The sequence below is a fragment of the Megascapheus bottae genome, chromosome 2 (assembly GCF_031878675.1).
Source record: "Megascapheus bottae isolate mThoBot1 chromosome 2, mThoBot2.hap1, whole genome shotgun sequence".
Taxonomy (NCBI): domain Eukaryota; kingdom Metazoa; phylum Chordata; class Mammalia; order Rodentia; family Geomyidae; genus Megascapheus; species Megascapheus bottae.
In genome coordinates this window covers 9071652-9091070 of record NC_143510.1, presented here as the reverse complement: position 1 = coordinate 9091070, position 19419 = coordinate 9071652, and the positions used below count along the sequence as shown (strand labels likewise).

At 39.7% G+C, this 19419-nt stretch overlaps 2 pseudogenes; both read left to right on the top strand.

Annotated features, from left to right (window-relative positions):
* The first annotated feature begins 1116 nt into the window (after nucleotides 1-1116).
* On the top strand, nucleotides 1117-2310 carry LOC150066375 (axin interactor, dorsalization-associated protein pseudogene; annotated as a pseudogene).
* Nucleotides 2311-2381: 71 nt separating this feature from the next.
* LOC150066374 (transcription factor 7-like 2 pseudogene) lies at nucleotides 2382-17770 on the top strand (annotated as a pseudogene).
* The last annotated feature ends 1649 nt before the right edge of the window (nucleotides 17771-19419 follow it).

Sequence of the window (19419 nt, the reverse complement as noted above, 5' to 3'; positions counted from 1 at the left end):
CTGAGTTCCCCAATGGTTGCGCTTGCAATGAAAGCAAGGCAAGGCAAGTCTTGTAGGCAGACCACACCCACCATAATCCATCCCATCCCGAAGTAACCACCCCCTGATGGGTCCTGAGGCTGCCCCTGTAAGCAGAAGGAATCAGCTGAGAAGGGAGCCAAAGTGCACCCTCTAGAGGTAACGACCTCCCTGATGACTGTTTACCTATGCGGAACCTGCTCCTCTCCCACCATTCTGTTTAAGCCTGAGATTCCTATCAGTAACACCAAGAGCCTTGCGAAGGACCTGTGATCTCCCATGTCTTCCCAATAAGACTGCATTGGATACATTCCTGCCCTGCTTTTCACCTTCTTGATATTTGTACTCAGGTGATTAAGTGCTTCAAGTCAACTCTTCTCTGCCGCTCCAAGTTGTCCCTATATTATCTCCATTTCCTGAGCTTTACATTTCCTGCACTTAGGAGGATCTCATTTACCAACTCTGCACCCACAGAACCTGTCTCTGTCTTCATCTCCTGCACCCCTGCAAATGCCTCAGTATAGAGCACATGAGAAGATTCTACTTATGCTTTTGGTAAAATAACAATCCACTCGTGCTTTAGGTGGAATAACAGTAATCCAGGCTCAGGGACAGCACCTAGGCCCCGAGTTCAAGCCCCAGGACTGGCAGATAATCCTAACCTCAACCCCCCTTATCTACCTACCCCCCACCCTCTTTCCCCCGGTCAAAAACAACCCAAATGCAAAAACCCCAGTAATCCAATTTTTGGTGTTGATCTTGAATTTTTGAGGAGTAGTTACTTCAAATAATTACAGGGAAATATGGTAGGTAGACTAGCAAAGCATGTGTGTGCTAATGACTTATTCACCTAAAACTTACTAATGTCTCCTGATACCCTCAAATTTCAGATAAAAAATTTCCAAAGAGGAGGCGGCCGGGCGCCTCGCGCGGGGGGCGGAGGGCTCCACGCCGCTGCAGCCCGGTCACGGCGCTCGGGGCCTCCGCCTCCGCGTCCCGTCTACCTTCTCCTCTCCGGTCCTTCTCTGTGGCGTGGGTATAGTCCGTGGAGAGGAAGGAGAAAGGCGGCCAGGACTCAGAGAGGAGGGAAGCTCCGACATGGAGGCGGCGGCGGCAGGGGCTGAGCGGGGCGGCCTCAACCTAACGCGGGGCGGGGCCCGGTGGGCGGAGCCGCGGCGGGGCGGCCACTTCAGAGCCGCCAAGTCGGCTCCTTGGCGGGTGGCAGCGGCGGTGGCCCTAGCGGATCCTCCTGCCCTGTTAATGTCGGGGCCAGGCCCGGGGAGGATGGCGCTCTAGAACGCGGCCTTGCTTCCTGAGGGGCCGGGGTGGGCACTGGCCTTGTCGGAGGTGACCCGGAGTCCGCTGCAGCGCTGGGGCGCCAGTTGGAGGAGAGGCGCCGACCTCGACTCGTGGGGCCAGCTGGGGGAGGCGGTGGACGAGCATCAGACATTAGCAAGACATCTACAAAAAGAGGCCGAGCTCCACACAGTAATTCAGAATTCACAGAAGAGCAAAAGAGAACCCCGGGCAACATCGCAACACGCTTGGAATGGTGAAGTGCAGCTCTACCGTCCACACAGTCCCAAGAAGGACCTGAAGAAGCTAGAACCAAAAATGCTCTCTTAGGAGAAATGTTTGCAGTATGGACCATGGTACAGAGTGCTAAAGAACGTTCTTACATATAATAAAGGATTTCCACTTCATGTGCAGCCTGTACCATTAAGAAGAATTTTAGCACCTGGTGAAGAAGAGAATTTGGAATCTGAAGAAGATGAAGAAGACGGTGGAGCTGGAGCAGGGTCTCCTGACTCTGTCCCTGCTCCAGTTCCCGGTGCTTTATTACCCAGATTGCCATCGGAACCTGGAATGACGTTCCTCACTGTCAGAATTGAGAAAATTGGTCTGAAAGATGCTGGGCAGTGCATCGACCCCTATAGTACAGTTAGTGTAAAAGATTTGAATGGCATAGATTTAACTCCTGTGCAAGATACCCCTGTGGCTTCAAGAAAAGAAGACGCGTATGTCCATTTTAATGTGGATATTGAGCTCCAGAAGCATGTTGAAAAGTTAACCCAAGGTGCAGCTATCTTCTTTGAATTTAAACACTACAAGCCTAAAAAGAGGTTTACCAGCACCAGGTGTTTTGCTTTCATGGAGATGGATGAAATAAAACCTGGACCGATTATAATAGAACTATACAGGAAACCCACTGACTTTAAACGAAAGAAATGACAACTATTGACCAAGAAACCACTTTATCTTCATCTACATCAACCATTGCACAAGGAATGATCCTGACATGAGTAACCTGTAACATCTGTGAATTTTACCACTCAGTAGAAACCATCATAGCTCTGTGTAGCATGTTCCCGCTCAACAGGCAGGAAGTGAGCCGTGCCCAAGGGAGCCCATTGCAAAGCTGTACCACAGAACTCAGCATATTACTGACATATAAGACTCCTTTGGATACAGGTTTATTGTAGATTTTGAAACATGTTTTTACTTTTCTAACAGTCTATTTTCTAATTACCATTGCACCTACTCTGCTTCCTGGAACAATACAGTTATAGTAGGTGTGCTCACCTTCAAAACTTAATACAGCAATAAGAATGTGCGAAGAGTTTACACATCCGCTCACTTTTTCTCCCATTTGCTCTTTTGATTTAACTTCAGATTCTGGGTTGGGGTGGGTAGGACAGTACCAAACTACTTCTGAGAGGAATTGGACCAGTTCTGCTGCCTTGGAAGGTTAGTCTGGAAGTTTGTAGGCTGATTTTTACATGTGGCCTGACATTAACCTGACCAACAGTTCTGCTGACTAGAACTTGTGTGCCTTGTCCAGATAAGTATCCAGTATGGGAGTGTTCCCCAGTTTGTTGCTGTGATTTTTCTCTTTTTTCAAATGACCAGAATGTTTCTCTGCAAGTGAGTATATTTGTAGTCATGTTGATTAGCACTGATATTCTTCCTAATAGATTGTAGATTTAACATTGGAACCATCTCAGAACAATTACATGTTTTTAGGTGGATTTAGTGTCTTGTAAATCATAAAAATTAAAATCAGAGCTAATGAGATACTGCAGGAACTGACTTTCTTCTGGCAGTTGATCATAAAATCTTAAATCCTTCGTACCTCTCCTTAGAATGATGGGTATGTAAAATCTGAAAAGATAGTCTATTTTTTTTAATATAGGTAGATAGGATTACCATTTATTTACTATCTAGATATACTGACATCCATCCATATGAAAATTTGCAGCTTTTTACTATTGAGTATTACCTTGGGCTTAATGATACATAAAATTTTCATAGTACACATGAGGTAGTTATTTGATACACAAAACATTAAATTTGTGATGGGCTTTCTGTGGGTCAATATAGAACCCACATATTTTAATACCTTTAAAAGAACAATGCATGAGGGGAATGTAGTGTCAGTATGTGGCCTGTTTTTGAACTAGTGTAGTAACCCAAGTCGATACGTTTGCTTTTTAAAATAATCACAAATGTTTTAACCCTTGCACTTCAAGAGAGAGGTAGTCTCTTATTTTCAGTTGTCTGTTAGGTCAATTGTTTACTAGATGAATGTTAATAAAAATATATGAGCCTGAAAGAATTCTCAACCAAAAAAACTAAATTTCCAAAAAGAATACAACACTCTCTCCCCACCCCCCAATGATTTAAAAATCTCACTCTATGTGACTACTGCAGAGGGTTAATTGGAGAATAAAAGATAAGTAAAGCATTTACACTTGTTTATAAAGCTGCTTTTTAACTCAGAAGATTCCCAAAGTTGAAAGCGTTGTAACTCAAAATCACTGAGCAATTGAGCTCAACTCACCTTTGAATACTTTTTATTTATAGGAGTTTGTCTGTGTAGGAGACATAAAAATGTAAATGAGCCCTTAGAGAGGAAGCTCTGAACTTGCAAATAAGAAGTAGGCAGTTAGATAATAGGGAAAGTAAAATTCAAGTAAGACAGCAAATGAGATTACAAATAAAATTAAATGTCAACTATGAAAAGAATCATGGCTCAAGATGATATAATAGATGCCCATGATTTTAGTAATCTAAAAGGTAATTCCAGAAAAGGCTGGAAAGAAAGCCAAAGTAACAAATGGTATCTGAACAAAATATTAAATTCTTATGCGGTTTAGTGCTGTAATAAAAACTCTTCCATAGATCTGAGTGTTCATAGAAGACAAAATTGTAATCATTTACAAACAGTCTGTATATATCCATATAATATATATGTTATGTAACACATACACATACATATGTTATATAATGTATATTTATGTTATATAACATACATATTATATAACATACATATTATATAATATATATCATACACACAATATTATAATATATCATGATGAATATATCATATTATTTGTATATATTACATAATGTATATAATAGAGTATATATTATATGCATATACTATATAGTATAATATATATGTAAACATGTTATATATATACATAGCATATATACATATTAATACCTATATACTGTATCAAACATACTAGATTTTCTTTATGTTTCTTGTAAATGTAGCATAAAATATCTGGTTTCTGTATAGATACATACATATATGTATATATAGTCAAAACTCCATGCCTTGAAAGGTTAGAAATGACTATATATACACATTCATACAACTCTTCCTTAAGAACACATATTTCAAAATTAGTTTAGGTTCAAACTATCTCTATAGCCTGAGCATCATGTTCTGTGTCATTTAAATGTTCTTTTCATATACTTAGGATGCAGAAAAATTACAATGAAAAACCAAATGAGAGTCAAGCAGCACAGGAGCCCTTCTTGTTATTCTAGTGTTATTTTTCTACTACAATTCCAAGATAACCTAACAAGCAACCCACATTTAACTGCTTATATCCACACAAAGACCCCAAGTCCCCTATCGCTGTCTCAGCTATACTTTTCCCAGTGTGCTCACAAAGACAGCCTCTCATCATCCTTAGGGACTGAATATAAGGATCCACTCCTCTCAGAAGCTTTTCTTGTCCACTCCCAATCCAGCTTGCCTCCTTCCATGAAATCTATTTGTGATCATCATATTGCATCTCAGTCAGGTATATGTGCTAGAGACCAGAGATCCTAATTCATGTTTCACTGTGAGTTTCAACTCACAACGCCATGTTTGGTGAATGCTGAGATTATATATATGGTAGATGAGATGTTAGGGGCACAATGTCATTCAGTGGACATAAACTTTCTGCTGAACTATTCATAAGATGTAATTGAATGAATTACCTTACAATCAAGGAACAGCAGAGTCTAATAAGAGTGGGCCTAGATTTACCTTTCTATTTCACAAGCAAGGCCAATACATATTTGCATAACTATGCAGAAACAAAATGGCTAAGATCACTACCTTTCTTTCTTTTTTCTTTTTTCTTTTTTTTGTCTATCATGGGGCTTGAACTCTAGTCCTGGGTGCTGTCCCTGACCTCTTCAGCTGAAGGCTAGTGCTCTGCCACTTGAGCTACAGTGCCACTTCTGGTATTTTAGTGGCTAATTGGAGGTAAGAGTCTCATGAACTTTTATGCCTTGGCTGGCTCTGAACTGTGATCCTCAGATCTCATCCTCCTGAGTAACGAGGATTACTAGCTACTCATGAGCCAATGGCCCAGCTTACCTTTCTTAATATTAATTCTTTTTTTTTTCAATATATATGTGTATACACACACACACACACACACACACACACATATATATATATATATATATATATATATATGTATTTGGTAGTCCTGGGGCTTGAACTCAGGGCCTGAGCATTATTCTTGGGCTTTTCTCAAGGCTAGTGCTCTACCACTTGAGCCAAAGCACCACTTCCGTCCTTTTCTGTGTATGTGGTACTGAGGAACCGAACCTGGGGCATTGTGCATGCTAGGCAATCACTCTACCAGTAGAGCATGCATGCTCCTGGCCCCAAAATATTTTGTTATTGTTTAACTTCTGGAAAAAAATCTCTGAAATGCATGCTAACAGATGAAAAAATTAGAATTGATGCCATAAGTACTTGACCAGCCAGAATAGCCTTTTCATAATGCAAGGAATAAAATGGCTTCTAAGTTAATATTTAGTTTTATTTAAGTAGTGTGATATGACAGGATAACCAGTATAAGGTAGGAGGCTGATTCCAAAATCCTAGTGTTCGAATCTCAGCTAAGTCATCCATGAGTATGCTGTAAAACCTTAGTTTATTTAATTTCTCTGTGCTTCCATTCTCTTAATAAATATGTTAACTATGATGTCAATATATTCTATTGCTGTTAGTGATAGGAGTGATAGATCATTCTTTCCAGTGAGAGAAGATAAAGGCTTGTATGCACGACTTGGCTAAGCCAAGGAGCTCTGTTAGGTAGAAGAGCAAGGACCTTTCATGGAAGGGACTTTATTTACTGTGAGAGTAAATAAAAATGGGGCACACTCATGCCATCTTACATATATTGACAATCATCTATGTTCCATTGAGTTGTTGTTTTTTTTTAATGTAGTTTAACATTGAGTGATGGTGGCCTGTAATCCTAACTACTCTAGTGGCTGAGATCTAAAGATCACAGTTCAAAGCCAGTCTGAGCAGAAATGCACATGAGACTTTCATCTCCAATCAATGATACAGAAAAGGCTGGAAGTGGAGCTATGGCTCAAGTGGTAGAGAGCCCTAGCTTTGACCCAAGTTCTGAGTTCAAAATATGATTTAGTAAAAAAAAAAGTACCAAATAGACTTGCTGACTTGGGGAGATGATAAAACAGATCTGCAAATTACCATCCTGTTTCACATCTTCTAACATCAGGATGAATTAAGGGGGACAAACACATTAGAATTGCAGTAAGTTATTTTAAGTGGGTCACTTGTAGTACCACCTTTGATCTCTGTAAGAATTGGTTGTCAGGTACAATTATCATCTCCATGTTCCAGATGAATAAATCAAGTCTTAGAAAGGTTATATAGCTTGCTGAGACATCACTCTGCCCATCACTAGAAGAACCAGAATACAAACCAATGCCAACTCATTGAGCCTCAGTTCCATGACTCTCCCTTCCTCCACCGAGTATGCGGGCTAGCCTCAACTGACCACAAGTTCAAATCCGATGACAAAGGCATTTATTTACATAAGTTCAAATCTTCAGAGTGGCTTTTGATCAATAATGTTAGTAGCTTGAAAACACATATGCCAAATTGGCAGGTGAAAATTGCAAGGGATATGGCCAAATCATAGTTCAAGTAAAAGTCTCTTGAGTTTTCCTGCCTGGGCTGGCTTCAAACCATGATCCTCAGATCTCAGCCACCTGAGTAGCTAGGATTACAGATGTGAGCCAGCAGTGCCAGCTTTTAATAATCAATTCATGAAGACATTATACAAAGGCACAGAGAAGGCTGTAACCCAGTTTCTCTCAAAAGAGCCTACTACAAAAAGCAAGAACAAAGAATAATTGTGATGAGCAGAATTTCCCAGAGACACAGGAGAAATGGAAATGGCCCTTTGTGTTTGCAGCAAGATAGCAGCCAGGAGGTATTAAAGAGATAGAGGATAGAGGTAGTTCAGGAGAGAAGAAATTAAAATGAGGACTTAAGTTGGCCATACCAGTTGTGTCTAGGAGAGAATGTCTGAAAGTTATTTTGAAACTTCATAATGAAATTTACTGTCAAATTTATCAAATTCCAATTGACTCTTAAGCTGACATGAGACAAACTCCTGATCTCAAACTGGTGGTTAAACATCACTGTACATACCAGGTCCCAGGACTCAAGCCTGCAGTCCTAGCTATGCTAAAGGCTGAGATCTAACAATCATGTTCAAAGTCAGCTGGAGCAGGAAAGTCTGTGAGGCTCTTACCTCCAATTAATCACCAAGAAGTCAGAAATGGAGCTGTGGCTCAAGTGGTGGAGCATTAGCCTTGAGCATGATAGCTCAAAGATAATGCTTAGGTCCTGAGTTCAAGCTCCAAAACTGGCATTCCCCCCAAAAGAAAATCACTATACAATTTTCTGCAATAGTAACAAGTGGTGGTCCCAGTTTTATATTACAATATCATTACAATTCATTTTAATTCTAGTTGTCTGTTTTCATTTAATATAACATATTTGTATTTGTTTACAACTCACTCAACTAGAAATGGTGCCATGTACAATTGGTGCTTATCTATTTAGGTTTTTCCAAAGTTTAATTTTATCATAAATTTGCTGTATGATATATCAGTAAATAAATTCAATTATTATCAGCATAGACTTCATGCAGTTGTCATCATCTCAAACTTTTTTCCTATGTTTTTTTAATACTTCCTGGTTATGAGCTTTGTCTGTGAAATTGTCATTGAGTTGCCATAAGACCCTAAAATGCAAAAATTACATATATGGGGGCTCAAATGGGAACCTGTGTTGTTCAAGGGTCAGTTGCCTTTTTGTTGTTGTGGGTTCTGAGGCTTGAGATCAGGTCCATGAGCTTTTCTGCTTAAGCTAGCACTCTACAACCTTGAACCATTGCTACACTTGTGGGTTTCTGCTCCTCAATTGGAGTCTGCTCATCAATTGGAGTCTCACGGACTTTCCAACTCAGATTGGCTTTGAACTGTGATCTTTCGATTTCAGCCTCCTAAGAAGATAGGATTATAGGTGTGAGCCACCACCCAGCTTAATGGTTTGTATTTATTTTATTTTATTTTATTTTGCCAGTCCTAGGCTTTGAGCTCAGGGCCTGAGCACTGTCCTTGGACTTTCTCAAGGCTAGAACTCTACCACTTGAGCCACAGCACCCCTTTGGCTTTTTTTTTTCTATGTATGTGGTACCGAGGAATCAAACCTGGGTCCTTATGCATGCTAGCCAAGCATTCTACCACTAGGCTAAACTCCCGGCCTATTTTTTTAAATTTTAGACACACTTTGTGGGCTTGAATTTAAAACAAGTAATTGTTTTCCAGGAGTTGGAGAAAACTGAAGATTGCAATTCTGAGGCAGGGTTGTGTGTGGTAAGAACAGTAGGAAAACTTTCACAAGGAATTAAACAGAACTCACGGAAACTAGACAATGCAATGACCCTCTAGGCTGGAGAGCTTTTAAGGAATTCAAAAGCCCAAAGAGTGCATTGTTTGGGATTTGCACTTTAAGAAAAAACCCAGGATAGGTTTTTACCATATTTGTTAACCAAACATGAAATCATTCTGCCTTAGATAAGAGATTTTGCATCTAATATTATGACCATACTGGGAGGGCTGAGTTCTCAGTTATTTCTTTTGTTCATCTTGACATAATTTCTTTTGTTCCTCATGACATTCTTTTAAAAGTGATATGAGTCAGATGCCAGTGGCTCACATCTGTTATCCTACCTACCCAGGAAGTTAAAATCTGAGGATTGTGGTTTGAAGCCAGCTTGGGTAGAAAAGTTTCCATGAGACTCTTATCTCCAATTAACCACTCAAAAACTGGATGTGGTTGGGCCAGGCGTTTGGCCTATTGGTAGAGCGCTTGCCTAGCATGTATGAAGACCCGGGTTCCATTTCTCGGTACCACAAATATAGAAAAAGCTAGAAGCGCTGCCTTGAGGAAAGCCCAAGGACAGTGCTCAGGCCTGAGTTCCAGCCCCAGGATGGGGGAAAAATACTGGATGTGGTACTGTGGCTCAAAGCAGTAGAGCACTAGCCTTGAACACAAAGAAGCTCAGGTACAGCACCTAGACCCTGACTGATAAAAATAAAATGCCCCTCAATCCCAAAATATTAGATTATCATCTATTAATGATATCTGATAGATGACAGATGAGTGCTTTGACTCAGCAACTGAAATATAAATATTTTACTCACATGCATACATTTGTGCAGTAGTTTGAATATTTTATTACAGAAATGACCAACAGAATATTCCATTTTAAAGAAACATTTAAATGAAAGAGCCAGGTGCTGGTGGCTCACATCTCTAATCTGAGCTAGTCAGGAGGGTGAGATCTGGGAATCATGGTTCAAAGCCAGCCTAGCCAGGAAACTCTGTGAGACTCTTATCTCCAATTAACCAAAAGAAAACTGGACATGGAACTGTGGCTCAAAGTTGTAGAAACTAGCCTTGAGCAAAAGAGCTCAGGGACAGTGTCCCGGACCCCAGGTTCCATTTTTGCACTGACATAAAGAATCCCAAACCAGATTTATTCTGTCCTGAGTTTTTGCTCATGAAACTCCTGGAACTTGAAAGATGTTTTCTAAATCTTTCCCACATGGTTACATGTGTAGGGGCCTTTTACATTCTACCAGTGAGACTGGTGCTCATGGATGTAGAATGGCAGTGCAGGGGCTGGCACAGATTTCAGTGGTAGTTGTGTCAAATGGATAAGTCTGCATTGGAAAAGCCTCTGTTCAAGGCTTACTCACATAATGCTCGAAGATTGACAACTCTGCTATAACACTTCCTTCTTTTTTGAGGGGAGGTTACTGAGGGGCAGTGCGTGCATGTGCGTGTGCATGTGCGTGTGTGTGGGTGTGTGTGTTGTGTGTCTGTGTGTGGCTGTGTGTGTCTGTGTCTGTGTGTCTGAGTGTGTTGGTCATGGGACTTGAACTCTGGGTCTGGGCATTGGCCCTGAGCTCTTCAGCTCAAGGTTACCGCCCTACTCCTTGAGCCACAGCTCCACTTTCAGTTTTCTGGTGGTTAACTGGAAATGAGAGTCTCACAGACTTTAGAGCCCAGGTTGGCTTTGAACTGCGATCCTCAGATCTGTCTCCTGATTATCTCAGATTATAGGAGTGAACTACCACACCCAGCTGAGGGGCAGAATTTTATTGCAGAGCTTTACCCTTATTTGGTTTGTTTGCTCAACTGGTCATTTACCACTTAAGCCACACTTCCATCCCTACTTTTTACTGACTATAAAGAAAAAGTCTTATAATTCTCCCATCCCAGCTAGACTTGAACTCTGAACTCTGATCCTCTAGATCTCAACCAACACCCCTCCCCACTCCCTGCCACCCAAGTAGCTTGGATCATAGACATGAGTCACTAGCACTCAACTTTACCAACCATGGCTTTTAGATAACATTTTTGGTGAGTTGATTCTGAAAACAAACCCCAGTGCAACCCTGGAAATTCTACTTGACTTATATTCACACTTACATTACATAGTGCCTAATTTTCTGCAGTAGCTATCTCTAATTGAAGTTCTTAAGAGTACATTTCATGTCACTCGACCCTAACTGATTCAAATATAAATATTTGAGAAATTGGAAAAAATATATAAACAACAAACTAGAGTTTCAGTAAATGATGACATGCAGATGTATGCCAAGTGGAGAAAAGGTGAATAGAAAAGCAGAAATGGTATTGCTCTGGAATTGATTCTTCAGCCAACCAGTGTTGGACTTTGGCCTGTGGAAATGGGAGATTTCAAATACAAGAAGGAGATTTCAGATACAACAAAGTAAATATTCTCCCTTTCAGTGTAATCTGCAAGTTTATTTTGACCTTCCACTTCAAAGGCCAGCACCCATGAGTGAGAAAAATCCCAAAGTACTGTTACTTAGATAATGTCACAGATCTCTCATGGGGTGCACAATAGATAGATGGACTTTCTGGGAAAACATGGCCCTAAATGGGCAATAGTCTTTATTATTTAGCTGAATCCAAGGGACTATGTTTTTCATGGGTGCAGCAAAATAACATGGGGACATTGCCAATTTAGCAACTTAAAAACATCGTTTAGAGCAGCTCCCAGTAAGAAGTAAGTCAGGCCCAGACAGCTTCCTATGTGGAAGCTAAAATTAATTTATTAATGTGCAAATAAACACATACAGTGTGTATACAGTGCACAAGTATATTGACTGAAGAACGATATTTGTAGGGGAAATTTTAATTCCTTCGGTGGGGGGGCAATACCTTCATAATTAAACAAAATAATTAATAGGAAACTGGAACCTGAAAGGTACTAGGGAGAAGGGTAAGAGGAGTGGGGAGATGAATGAAGACAGGAAGTGGAGAGAATGTATTCATAATATCCAAGACATATCCTATGAAATAAAAAAAAATGAGGGAAGGGGTTGGATTAGGAGGGATGGGGGAGAATGATGGAAGGGAGGACATTAATCAAGGTGTATTGTATTTACATACTAATTTGTGGAATGATACTCCTTTGTACAACTACTTAAGATAATAAAAATATAATTTATAAAACCTCTACCCTGAATCACTGTGCACAATTCTACTTACTTGCTTATAAGGAAGCCCCTAGTTTGAGAGTAGTGTCCTTGAAAACACTATTGGAAATGTCTTAATCTCAGCATGGTGTCATCTTTGACAAGGAGAGAGAGGGCCTTAAAAATACTTGCAGAGGAAATGAAGAAACAGACACAGAGATGTCTAATATTAATATTGTTGCCAATACTCAAATCCCTTTCTTTTTTATTAATTTAGTAACATCGATTTTTATATCATATTTCAAATGACATGTTTAACAAACGAGTGTTCAAGAAGGGAATCTCTATATACAATCACTGACACTTAGTTTTTAGAACATAATCAAAATTAGGCTAAGGGTTTGTATATCATAGATACATATTAATTTATGAAATAAAACATTATGTCTCTAGAGTCATAGTCAAATCCCTTTCTTTCAACACCAAAATTTCAGGACAAATCTTTCTATCCCTAAGGACATTAAGCCTGTACACTATAATTCTAGCTACCGAACAAGCTGAGTTCTGAAAAGAGAGGTTCCAAGCTAGCTCAGGCATAAACTGCCAAAAAGCCAGAAGTGGAGCTGTGGCTCAAGTGGTACGGCACTAGTCTTAAGTAAAACAGCTCAAGGAGAGCACCTAAGCCCTAAAATTAAGCCACAGACCAGCACCTATATATATATATATATGCATATATATACATATATTCCTCAAGGGCTTTTCATATTCACATTGGCAAACATTTTCAGGACTCAATCTCTGGAAGGAAACATAATTGTGTTGACAATGAATGCCATCTTATCTTTTCCATGTCATAATGCTAAGAATATGATTGTACTGCTCCACAACTTACTGTGATAGCTCAGATGTTTAAATCAGTGTTCTTATTCCAAATTATTGTTCCTTTAGGTGACCATACTAAAGTATTTATAACTGTGTTCCCTACTAGGCTGCACAATGGTGTGGATATGTCTGTGTTTAACATTACAGATTTTGAACTAAGCAAAAAGAAAATCTAAGCCCTTTTCTTCCTCAACATATATTAAAAATGACATAGTCTCTCAGCACAAATGCCATATTGACCCAAAAAAGTCACTTCACATCTGTGTGTTTGAAGGGAAGGAGTTTTATTTTTTATTTTTTCAAGTCTTTTTTCCCATACATTTTTATTGTAATTAATAGAGGGTTACATTATATTCACCATATAGAGGGTGAATTACTTCACATACATTAATACCTTTTCTCATGTCTTGGTCCCCATTTCCCTCCCCCCACCCCCACCCCTCATCTTGTTTTTCCCCCTTCCGTATCCAATTTCAAATAACCAAATACGCATATATCAGATAACAAGGTGAAATACTGTAACAATATGAGATAACCAAGGGACAGTAAAAGAGATGAGAGATAACACAGAATATTAAGGATAACAATTACTCATTATATGGCTTTTGTTTCTATATCCTGGAGGTCCTTTCATTTAGCGTCATACTACATGGCCTTATGCATCTATGTTTTGTTCTATTGTAAATCTCTGGTAGGAGAAGCCAAGCTTTCTACTGATTATGACAGTAGAAACCATTGAGGGAAACCCTTGAGTCTATGTTCCTTTGAGTCTGGCTTACTTCACTTAATATGATTTTTTCTAAGTCTTTCCATTTCCTTACAAATGGGGCAATATCATTCTTTCTGACAGCAGCATAGAATTCCTTTGTGTATAAATACCACATCTTGTTGATCCACTCATCAACTGAGGGGTATCTGGGTTGGTTCCATATTTTTGCTATGGTGAATAGTGCTGCAATGAACATCGTTGTGCTAGTGGCTTTAGTTTGTCTTTATTCTTGGACGATTGGGTAAATGCCAAGTAGTGGAATTGCTGGGTTATAGGGGAGCTTTATGTTTAGTCTTTTGAGGAAGGGAAGGAGTTTTATATATCAAATTTCCAGCTCTTATATCCTAGTCATTACTGAACACTCTACCAGTTCATGCTTCTCCAAATGATCTTGTAACTGAACATTCTAATCGCAAGTGTTCTTTCAGTGACTTTCTCCTAAATATTAAGCAAAGGAGCATTACAGGTTGAGAGATGGAATTTCAAATCCTGCTTCTAGTTGGGGGCTCATCTATTTGAGATCTTATCCCTCTCTCCCTCCCTTCTTTCTTCCTTTCTCTCCCCAGCCTTCTTTCATTCACCAGTGCGGGGCTGAACTCAGGCCCTGGACACTGTCCCTGAGCTCTTTTGCTCAAGGGTAGCTCTCTACCACTTGAGCCAAAGTGCTACTTCTGTCTTTTTGCTGGTTAATTGGAGATAACAGTTTGACTTTTCTGTCCAGGTTAACTTTGAATTGCGATCCTCAGATCTCAGCTTCCTGAGTAGCTAGGATTGTAAGCATGAATTACCAGTGCCCAGCTCTGATCTTTTGGTAATCTACTTTAGTCCAGAGTCAGATTTGTTGCTATATAAATACTACCTTTGTCTGAGCACCCTAAATGTAGTCATTATTCCCAAATGCTAAAAGTTCTGTGATGAAGTATCCCTCAAGTGCCATTCTATTTCAGAACCTTTGGGCTCTTGTTCACACTTGCAGAATCATTGAATAAAATGGAGTCTTCTGTTTCTGTTCATTATAAACACTTGGCACTGAGTCTTTAAAAATGTCTTTTACTGATATTTTCAGTATACTTAAGAAAAATTGTCAGTACTTTGTGCTGAACTTTTAGTTCACAATCAAAGGTAAAAGTATAATTATGACATGGTGTGACACTACCTGCCTATAATCTCAGCGCTCAGGAGGCTTAGGTAGGGCAATCACAAATCTGGATTACATACTCTAAAATGTCTGTCTGTATCTATCATTTGTTTACACACACACACATACACACACAGCCTCCTTTTGTAACGTTTCATTTAATTTGTGTGTTCCATAATGACCCAGAAGGAAAAACAGAAATTTTCCTCTTCCAGCAGTGATGCATAAGGTCCAGTAAGAAGGGACTGTATATGGTACATAAAAACTGATGGCTGATGGGGCATCTACCCTAAACATCATGACCCAAGATATTATAAGGACACCTGCTCAGCTATGTTCATCTCTGCACTATTCACCATAGCCAGGCGATGGAAACAATCCAGATGCCCTACTGCAGATGAATGGATACAGAAAATGTGGTATATATACACAATGGAATTCTACATAGCCAACAGACAAGATAAAATAATGACATTCGCAGGGAAGTGGATGAATCTAGAGTGAATCATGTTGAGTGAGACAAGTCAAGACCTAAGGAGCAAAAGGCGCATGGTATCCTTAATATGTGGCTATTAAATCCAAAGAGTACAAGAACGAGGACTCAATAACTGCATACCCAAAGTTATGGGCATGGTAATGGAAATAGAAACATAACTATATAGACATAAAAACCTATGACTCTATAGACATAATGTTTTATTTCATAAATTAATATGTTTTTATGACATACAAACCCTTAGCCTAATTGTGATTAAGTTCTCAATACTAAGTCCCAGTGATTGTAAATAGAGATTCCCTCCTTGAACACTTGTATGTTAAACTTGTCATTTAAAATATGATGTAAAAATCAACTTTAATAAATTCTTATTTTTCTCTGCACATACTAAGTTGCTTTTATTAATCCAGAACGGCATGCTACAGGAACTGTACAGCATGGACATTTATTCATTACAAAAATGGCTTCCAAACCATTCAAAATGAACTTGGAATAAGAGCATAAAACGGAACAGTAACATCACAACTGTTAGGAAACATTCAAAGTATTCACAAAAAAAGAGAAAAAATGTTATAGTTAGCATTTTAATAAACCAGAGAAAAATCGGAGACAGTTTTACAATCGCTTCATGTCAACTACAATGGCACTGAATGAACAGGTCTTAGCTTTATACAGCATTTGCAACATCAACATGCCTAGTTTTTTTTTTATTTTTAAAGTTCGCTACCTACTTGTATGTAATATACGTCCATAGAAGTGGCAGCTGGATTTTTCATTTAAGAGTAATCTAATATACAGAATTTAGGCCCTGAAGGGTTTATACCTCTTCATTTAAAATGCTTTCTGGACAATCTGCTATCAAACACATTTTGTTATAGGTGACATTAAAACTACATACAAATCTACCTATATAACATCACGGCAAAACATGATGAACAGAAAATACAGCATCAAAGAGGGAGAAAGCTAAAGTCACTGAGAATTTTGGCACATAGAGTTTTGCACACAGTCAGTCCATGTCCCTAGGGTGCAGGGCATCTGACTAGGATTCAAGGGTGGGGGCAAAACAAGGGCGGTTCCCCTGCTGCTCAGACAGCATCTAAAATTCCCTCACTACAGTTCAAGTCTTGTTTTACTTAATGGCTTTTAAAGCAACTTTTGTTAATGCTACTGATCCTCGATGCAACTATTTACGACCATTTGGCGGTATCTGGGTTTCAGACAGAAAAAAAAATAAAACTCAAAAAAGGGAAACAAAAAAATATATATACACATTTTTATATATAAACTTAAAAACCTTGTACAAATGAGTTGTTATATATAAGATGCTTATGCTAAGGGAGGGGGGGAAAAACTTTATACAGTTCCAAGAAAAGGAAAAAAAACATATTTTAAAAAGAGACAACATACAAGTACAACAAGCAACCTCTAAAGCAATAAATACTACTGGTCCAACAGCATGATGATTCCATTAATTGTTGAGTAGCAACCCCCTCCCCACAAAAGAACAACACCAAGGAGCAAGGTATATGAACACAATGTGGCCGAGTGCACATTGAAAGAAAGTGCAGCCATCCACCAGATCCTGTCTAGAGAAGAACAAGCAAAGTACTACGAGCTGGCCCGGAAGGAGCGACAGCTTCACATGCAGCGGTACCCTGGCTGGTCCGCACGGGATAACTATGGGAAGAAGAAGAAGAGGAAAAGGGACAAGCAGCCAGGGAGACCCATGACCTGAGCGCTCCTAAGAAATGCCGAGCGCGCTTTGGCCTTGATCAGCAGAATAACTGGTGCGGCCCCTGCAGGAGAAAAAAGAAGTGAGTTCGCTACATACAAGGTGAAGGCAGCTGCCTCAGCCGCCCTCTTCAGATGGAAGCTTACTAGACTCGCCACCCCCCACACACACCTGCTAGGCTCCCCTCCCCAAGACGCCAAGTCACAGACTGAGCAGACCCAGCCACTCTCGCTGTCCCTGAAGCCTGACCCCCTGGCTCATCTGTCCATGATGCCTCCGCCACCCGCGCTCCTGCTGGCCGAGGCTGCCCACGGCAAGGCCTCTGCCCTCTGTCCCAACGGGGCCCTGGACCTGCCACCTGCCGCCCTGCAGTCGCCCATCATCCCGTCCTCATCACTTGCACAGCCATCGACATCTTCCTTACATTCCCACAACTCGCTGACTGGGACCCAGCCCCAGCCTCTGTCCCTCGTAACCAAGTCTTTAGAATAGCTTTAGCTTTGTCAGCCCTGCCTGAGATGAGTGCTTTTTCTTGGTTCTTGATTGGCTCCTCTCCTCTCCCCTCACCCCTACTTGGAAAGCTTTTGTTTTGTACTCTTTTAATTTTCTGCCAGGTGGCTACATGAGTTGATGTTTATCGAGTTCATTGGTCAATATTTGACCCATTCTCATTTTCAATTTCTCCTTTTAAATATGTAGATGAGAGAAGAAGCTCATGATTCTACCAAAATTTTTATCAACAGCTGTTTAAAGTCTTTGTAGCGTTTAAAAATAAATATATATACACATAACTGTTATGTAGTTCTGATAGCTTAGTTTTAAAAGACTGATTGAAAAACAAAAAGGAAAAAAAGAGAGAGAGAGAGAGTGAGAGAGAGAAGCCGTTTTGAAGCAGCCCTCCAGAAGGAGTTAGTTCTGTATTATTTGTATTAAATACGAGCTTGCGAACCAATCATTTTACACCTGGTTTTTGAACCACAAGGGCACAATAGATGCCGTGCCATTACCTTTATTTTTTTTCTCTGTGTGAAACAACTTTTGTTGTGATGTTACTTGTTATTGTTTAAATGTACAGAAACAAAGGGTTAAAAATGTGTTAATATAACTTTAATAAATTCTTTTAAAAAAAACCTCACAGCTGATGGAGGAGGAAGAATGGTGTTTGATTTTCAATGTCACATGACCACAAGAGAAGATGAAAAGACATGTGCCATTCTAACTTGTCCTTGATATTAAATATCTTCAGGCCATCCCTGTCAAAAATAGTTCATGAAACAGATTTTTTTCCTTCTTTCTTGCTTTCTATTTTCTTTCTCATTTTTTTTGGCAGTCCTGGGGCTTGAACTCAAGGCCTGAGAACTGTTCTTGGGTTTTCTCAAGGCTAGCACTCTACCTCTTGAGCAACAGCACCACTTCCAGCTTTTCTATGTATGTGGTAACAAGGAACTGAACCCAGGTGGGTCTTCGTGAATGCTAGGCAAACACTAGGCCAAACTCCTGGTCCCTCTTTTATTTATTTATTTATTTATTTATTTATTTATTTATTTATTTATTTATTTATTATTTATTTAATTGGTTGTGGGACTTGAACTCAGGGCCTGGGCACTGTCCCTGAACTACTTTTGCTCAAGGCTAACACTCTACCATTTGAACCACAACTCCACTTCTGGCTTTTTCTGTGAATAATTAAATATTAGAGCCTCCTGGACTTTCCTTCCTAGGCTGACTTTGAACTGTGATCCTCAGATCTCAGCCTCCTGACTAGCTAGGCTTACAGGCATGAGCCATGGATTCCCAGATTAGGCTTCTAGTTTTTCAGACAACAAATATTAAGGCAGAGAAGTTCTAGGCCATCATTTGAAGTCCCAGCATTGATAAATCAATAATAACGGAAATATAGCTGTGGTTCAAGGGGTAGAGCACTAGCCTTGAGCACAAAAGCTCAGGGATAGTGCCCAGACCCCAAGTTCAAGCTTCAGGACTAGGAAACACACACACACACACACACACACACATAAATTGGCCAATTGAATAATAATAATAATAATATGTATTTTCTTTTTTCTCTTTTGAAAAGTTCTCAAATCTGCCAGCTCTATAGACATCCCTCTCCCCTATTTGGGAATATGCCACTATTCTTGGCATAACAACTAATGAATGATTACAAAATCAGAAATTGTTTATTCCAAATTCCAGAAGTTACTGAAATATCATCTTTGGGAAAATAATATCTATAA